Consider the following 7,837-nt stretch of genomic DNA (forward strand, 5'->3'; position numbering starts at 1 on the left):
CAATTTACAAAATTCATAAGGTACCTTCTGAAAGATACATAAGCAGTAAGAACTGCTGGGGACAGGATATTTCCTGATTTGCCAAGGTGCCTGCAAATCATGCAAGGGGCTCCAGGGATGCAGTTTTCTTGAACTCTCACCCCTACCGGGGTAGGTTTTTTTTGATGCTGTTCTTGCTTTTAAGTCATCCACATTCTGTAAGTACCCCTCATCCATACTCCTGTAATAAACCCCAGTAAACTCAGTGGCTTGTTAAGATGGACTTTAGAGCAATCATTTCTTTGGTCTGCCATTGGTGCTCAATCTAGGGTCGGTAGATGTTTGTTAATGTCACCCCAGGAAAATCCAGGCAACAGGAAGTGACTATTATAGGCAGACATAGCATAAGAATGAGCTGTGAAGCCAGGTGGGGGGATGCATGTCTTTAGTGCAAGCACTCAGGGGGCAGAGGCAGATGGATCTCTGGGAGTTTGAGGCCAGCCTGGTCTTCAAAGTGAGTCCAGGACAGCCAGGGCTACGCAGGAAAACCCTGTCGTCTCAAAAAACAAAATGAGCTGGAGGTGAATGGCATTCAAAGGAGCCGGGGAAGGACTAAGGAGCTGTGAAGTAGCCACATTGGACAAGTCTACAAAGTGCCTGTATGTCACTTCATTTGCATGAATTTGGCATGGTGTTTGGCAAGCAACAAATTCAGAGTTGTACTTTTAGAACTTTATTTTGAACTATTGAGTTGTGCATGTAGAAACTAAGTTTTTGGACAGCTGACTGACCTTCCTCTTCAGGATAAAGTTAAGGACACTGCTAAGATTTAAAAGAAGAAGAAGATGAAAAAGACGTAGAAAAAGAAGAAGAAGAAGAAGAAGAAGAAGAAGAAGAAGAAGAAGAAGAAGAAGAAAAAGAAGAAGAAGAAAAAGGGAGGCAGGAAGGAAAGAAGGAAGGAAGGAAGGAAGGAAGAAAGAAAGAAAGAAAGAAAGAAAGAAAGAAAGAAAGAAAAGGAAAGAATCTTTGAAAGTGCTGCTTCTGCCTCTGCATGGCAAGTGACATTTGAAGACTAGAAAATAGAAAATATATGACAGAGAACCTCAGCTGAAGAATTTCCAACATTGGTAAATGTTACTAACATTTACTAACATCAGGAGAAGAATCAGGGTTTGGTACAGAGTAACAGGGAACACAGGAAAGGTCACACAACTCTCTTTCTCTGCTGCGAAAGAATAGTGGATTCAGCCAAGCATCTACCAAGTCAAAGCAGGTTCTAAGCTGGATCAGGACAGTAGACTTCCCCTGAGTGTCCTCTCGATGCCTGGCTTACCTTTTATTATTTTTCTGTCCTGTTCAGTAGTTAGCATCATGCTACATTTTGGCTGCTCAAAAATCTTATTTATTTATTTATTTATTTGTCCATATGCCAAACACTGGACCTCATATCAAAATTGTGGCTTACTCCAGTTAACCAATTAAAATAGAAAGGAGCTAGGGACCACTTCAACTTCTAAAGTAACACAGTCCAACAGAAATAATTATGCCAGGCACAGATGTAATATAAATTTTAGCAGCCATTATCTTCACAAGCAATTGGAAGAAGGAAATTTTATGTTGATAACCTGTTTCTCTGACCATATATACATGAGGCATCATCATGTAAGATGTATCACATCCAATATGTAATCAATAGTTTTTAAAGTTACTAATGAGCTCTTTTTATATTTTTCTAATTCGATATTCAACTTTTAAAGTCTGTTGTGTAGTCCACAGCTCACATTGATTCAAACTAGCCACTTTTAAAGTCCCCAAGAGCCACCTGTGGCCAGTGACTGTTATTTGGTGACATTTCTTGAAAGTTTGAAGACAGAAACTTCTCAAATGCACCTATCAAATTTCCACCTTGAAGTCTTTGTCAATCAGCTAATACATTTTTTTTTGTTGTTGTTTAAAATATCCTACCCTAGCATATTTGAATAAAAATTCAAAATGTTTTTGGCAAATTAAAACTGTTCATTGAGTCTTGCAAATGAAAAGCCAAGTAGGCTAAATGCAGAAATCCATATTTAGACTTTCATAAGTCAATCACATGAATATGAAATGAGGAGCCTGGCTTGACAGTTCATGGGAAAAATAAAAATCTGTTTTAAAATTTACTGCACTCTAATAAGAAATGAACTGTGGTGTGATTTTTTTTTTAAACTGGCACAGTTCACATACTCATCTAGAGCACAGATCGTCCTGGGGATCAAGAGGTGTTCTGGCTATGCAGGAGGCGGGACTCAGAGCTGTAAGATGCTCAAGTGTTGCTGGAGGCATAGGGAGAGATAGGACATGTCATTTGCCAGAACTTTTGATTGAATGTAAGACTTCCTAAGAAGCTCTTGGCACCGGAAGCTGTGCTCTTTGAATTATAATTAAGTGTCTTTAACTGAATTTCAGGGTGATGGGTGCATATATTTATAAAGTTTGTGTTTGTCAGGTAGGGTGTGCAGTCACTCCAGAACTGAGCTGACTGAAGCAATAGGGGAGATGAAATAGCTTCCGATAGCTCGTTTCCCCTGCCTGAACTGTCTCCCCTGCCTGGACTGAGTAGCTAATAGAGAAAAATCTAGTACATGTGAGTTGGAAGAAATCCAAAATTACTAAGAGGTAACTATCAAGTTTTTTTCTCCTTTTATCTTTATTGTTATTATTTATTATAATTTATTCACTTTGTGTTAACTATCAGTTATCATTTTTATCAGCTTGTATTATGTCCTCACAGAGAAGTATGCTGAACTTCCAGAATAACATTTGGAGATGGACTTTGACAAACTGGGGTTTTTGATGAGTGGTGGAGAAAAGTAGGGGAAATGAGAAGCTACTGTCTGGGTATCTCCTAAGTGATGGTCAGGAACTTGAGACGGCCAGTCTAAGAGAGGAGACCTAACATCCAGATAATCCTCATGTGAAAGGATTAGCCTATCCTCATTAGCATATGTTTTTCTGGATACCTGCTGGCATCGAACCTTTCAAGTCAGTTCTGCCACTAGCTACCCAGCCTAGCCTCAGTCCTACACACTGACCTTGTCTGAGATCTCAGTCATAAACAGGCTCTTAGGTTGTTTACATTTGTCTCTGACTAGGCTACAAATTTTAGGATTTGTAAAACTTTCTCATTTCAGTAACTCGATCAGCCCTCAGGAAAATACTTTATTAGGATTGTAATTTATTGTAAAGGATACAACTGAACAGTAAAACAAAGAGGTACACAGGGCAAGATCCCAAGAATTCTTGAACACAGGAGCCTCTGCCTCCAGAGAACTGATACCCGCCTCGTGGATGCATTTGTCAGCTCGGAGTGACACTGTAAGTTATCATTTATGAGATCTGTGACTAGTGGGCATTTCCCTGCCTTCTCCATCCAGCTCCACATTAGTGTCTGACATAGTGGAGACCCTAGACTAAACATGACCAGCTCATTTGTATAGTCTGAAGATAGTTTTTATGCTTTTAGAGGGTAGGAAACAAAATCAAGGAAGAACACATCTCTAGGTTTATAGGACTTCTCGACAAAAGAAGGAGAGTTACCCAGCTTTATGGACTTCTTTAAAAAAAAATGGTTAGACTCAGCTGGGTGGTGGTGGTGCATGCCTTTAATCCCAGCACTCAGGGAGGGAGAGGCAGGTGGATCTTTATGAGTTTGAGGCCAGCCTGCTCTACAAAGCAAGTCTAGGATAGCCAAGGCTACAGACAGAAACCCTGTCTTGAAAAAACTAAATAAATAAATAAATAAATAAATAAATAAATAAATAGTTAAATTAAATATATTCAATAGCTTCTTCTTGACCCTGGTATTCCACACTGTCACAATAAGTCAAATTATTTAAAAATATTCAACAATGGCCTGGAAAGATAGCTTAGAGATAAGAGCCCTTGCTTCTCACAGAGAACTCAGTTTTTGTTCCTAACACCAATATGGCTGTTTATAAGCAATTGTAACTCCAGTTCCAGGGCATCTGCCATCCTCTCCTGATCTCTGCAGACACCAGCCGTGATCATAGTCCGTAAGTATACATGTGGGCAGAACACTCATGCACACAAAATGAGCAGAGATGGACCCGGCGGTCAGTTTAAGTTTGTCCGGTACCACTCACCCAAAGACAGGATGTGGGGTGGGGTGGGGATGGGGCCCATGGTGCTAGCACTGCAGTCTCACAGCACTGCTGGTGCTGACCTTTGCCAACTCCCCCCACGTGCCTGTTTCTCTCATACCAGCACAGGTATATCCAGGGGAAGAGCTAGGGTTAGCTCCTAATCATCTGACTAACTGGAAATACAGAGACCATTCCTCAAAGGAAGCCTACTGCTCAACGCCCCCCCCCTTTGTCTTTAGAAAACTCTAATTTTGGTCCCAAGTTGTAATCATTGCCGTTCGCTCGTACAAGGTGTCCTTTATAAGAATGCGTATCATTATACCTAGGCAAATGAAAATGGAGGCTACCTCATACTTTTTGCTGGATTATTGGACTCAGAAGAACCTCCCGGACATCACCAAATTTTAATCAGCAGGATGGAAATTGTCAGCAGTGGTACACCGGGTGACTCAGGGCACGCGTTAACTCATAGCACGGGTTAACACTGCCAGCTCCAAAGGCCATAGGACCTCTGCCTTTCCAGACCCCGTGGTCACTTCTATTTCTCATTCCACCCGGCCTCTCAGCAGCCTTCCATGTAGCTGACAAATCTTGTTTCTCGAGTTACCTGTGGTCTAGGCTGCCTAAACACCATGCTGTCTGGAGTTGCATCACTTCCAGCTGTTCAGTGCTCGTCCTTGCTGGGGAGCCACGCTTTCTAGCATTTGACATGGAAAATGAGTGGGGGTAAAACAGATCGTCTCTGCTGTGGAGAGTCCTTAGAAGCCTTGGACTCTCACAGTTCAGTCTTGTCTCCTTTTCCTCTACTGTGGAGGCTCTTGTTAATCCCTGCTTTATTAGCCAGAAGGAAGGGAGAAATAGAATACAAGCACAAAAAAAAGAAACTGCACGCCTCATGTAACTTGAGTGAGAAATGTGCTGTTTTTCTTGTAAGGTACCAAGATAAGAGCCCTAAGTGTTGCTTTAGCCCAACAGAATTGGATCCGGTCATACATCCCGGCCCCAGCTCCCCCTTTTCACTTCTTTCTTCTGTCTAAGCTCTAATGGTGTTAGCATCCGGGGGGCCCACTGCACCCACAAACCTCCTCTAAGCAGTCTCTCTCCCTGCACAACCCCTTGTGCTCCTAGCTTTACACACTATCTGTGGGCTCTTTCCCTGTCCTCGCCGATGAGTCCTACGTCGTTATCTGGTAAAGTGGGAGCCACAGGCTAAATGTAGCCTGATTATCTGTGTAGTCCAAGGATGTTTTTTCTGCTTTCAGAGGGTGAGGGAAAATCAAACGAGGACATGTCTCTCAGACGGAATATAAAAGATACGACTACCTCTGACCTAGACTCATATATCCCTATTGCAAATGTAAGCACACACAAAGCGTAAAGGTCTCCCTGCGCAACTAGCTCCTTCCTCATTCCTTCCCATTGCAGTGAGTGGTGTTTGTTTACCTTACGCTTACAATTGCAAATCTAGAGGTTAGGCATGTGGTCTCTCTTTTGCACCCCACACCCAGCTTATCAACAGGCTCTTTGACTATCTAACTATATTCCAAACCAAGTTGCTTCTTATTAACGCCATTGCTAAGAATCTTGGTCTAAGACACCATCATCTCATGTCCACATCCACAGTCTTGTCTCAAGGGAGCTGACATTCTCTTTCAGCTCCTCCCTTTCACTCTCAGCTGCCACAGTAATTTCATCATTGGATGAGAGGGATCCCATGCCTTTCTACTGAAAGGTCAGTGGTGGCTTTCCATTCTCCATGGAGAAAGTTCTTCATTCCTAGCTCCTGCATTCACTTCTTCTCTCCTCTGGAGCTTCTCTCACCAGCCTTCTGTTCTGTGGACATGCCAAGACCTCATGGCTTCGACTGTTGTTTTTCAGCCAATGACTCCCCCTTGGTAGAAACATGGCTCCTCCTTAATGTCGTTTGGAGCTTGTTTTCAATGACCTATTTGTGGTAGCTTGGATGACTTCTCCCCGTCCCATAGGCCTAGACATTTAAACACTTGCTTCCGAATTGCTGTTGCTCTTTGGGAGGTGGTATGTGGCCTTGTTGTAGGAGGGAGGGGTGTCACTGGAGGTGGGCTATGAGGTTTCAAAGCCACATGCCATTCCCAGTTCACTCTCTGCTTCCTGCCTGGGGTTAAGGTATGAGTTCTCAGTGGATGTCCCAGCCACCATACCTTCACTCCTCATGGACTCTAACTCTCTGGAATCATAATAAACACTTTCTTTTATAAGTTGCCTTGGTCATGATGTTTTATCACAGCAGTAAGAACCAACCTAATACAAGACAGGGCTTTTCTAATCTGGAAGAATAGTTTATGTATTTTACTAGATGATTAGAAGCAGCCTTGGAACAAACCCCACCTGGCTTGTAGTAACAGACCAGGCACTCAGCCTTGCAGTGTGACTTCAGAGTACAATTCTGCACTGTTGGATCTAGTACCACTGAGACAGTCCTGGACTCCTGCCACAGGGGTCTCTGGCCTAGCAAGCAAACACTGGTACCCCCAGGATGAATGTGAGTCAGACAAAATCCTCCCATTCCACCCTGTCTTAGATTGGGGAACCAAACAAGCATCAACAGAACTTTGTGAACTTTCACTGATACACACAGACATCCTTCCTCATCAAACCTGCTTCATCCTTCACCAGAGCCAACCTCTGCCCCCTTTACTATATGGCATTAGCCATGGAACACATCCCACATCCCACAAGAACCTTCCAGGAACAGTGAAGTCAACGTACTTGAACCCAGGTCAATGCCAAGCACACATGCGCACAAAGCCTGTGAATTTTCTCCACAAACTCTTTCATTACCTTTTTGTCTTTGCAAAAAGACAAACAGCTCAAGTGTGTGGCACAGTATTTATCAATCAGCCATAGAGAACCTGACATTGAGAGGAGAGTGCAGCTTGGAGAAGTTGAAGAAAGCTGATCCTAAGCCATCTCTTAAATATTTTTCACTATGTATCTCTCCTGTGCAATAAGATAAACCAAAGAGAGAGGTTCCTTGGACCATCAGAATCATGAAGACTCTGGGATCAGACAACTGGTTTACCTTCACTTTTTCAATGTGCTGGAGACTGAATTTAGGCCTTGAATGAACAAGGCAAGCCAGGTACTCCCCTGAAGCCACATTCCCAGTCCCTTAGGCAATCGGTTTTCAAAGTCATGACTTTGTCTTACATCTGGCATTTTGATTTTAATGGGAAAACTCATCAATTTTAGCCATTAAATATGTACAACATTCTGTATATCAATCAAATCTCCATGTGCTTTTTAATTTAAGGTGAAATGAGACAGGATAGTCAGCCCACAGCTTCAGCTATGATCATTTACAATTGTCCCTTCATCTGATTTGTTGTTCCCTTTCCCCTAGGGGCACACCCCTCTTGAGGGTACTAGGTGTAGGAAAATAGTGCAGCTTACTACTACAAAGAAATCTGTACTGTGTTCTGGCTCCTGGCACCCTGTCTTTGGTCCCCACACTGATGGCATTGTTTCTGTAAGGCTCAAGTCTGAGACAAAGGATCCAGGACATGGCGGTGCCCTTCTACTTCTCTGATCAGAGACATCATATGCCCCTCTTTGTAATGATACTTCCTGTCTTTCCTGAGATTGGCCATCTAATTAAGTGGCTATTGGACATGTTTTTTAGGGTTGTGAAGCAGGTATTTCTGGAATATTCTACTCCAAGGAGATACATGTCAGAC

Source organism: Meriones unguiculatus, chromosome 4, assembly GCF_030254825.1.
Source record: "Meriones unguiculatus strain TT.TT164.6M chromosome 4, Bangor_MerUng_6.1, whole genome shotgun sequence".
Classification (NCBI taxonomy): domain Eukaryota; kingdom Metazoa; phylum Chordata; class Mammalia; order Rodentia; family Muridae; genus Meriones; species Meriones unguiculatus.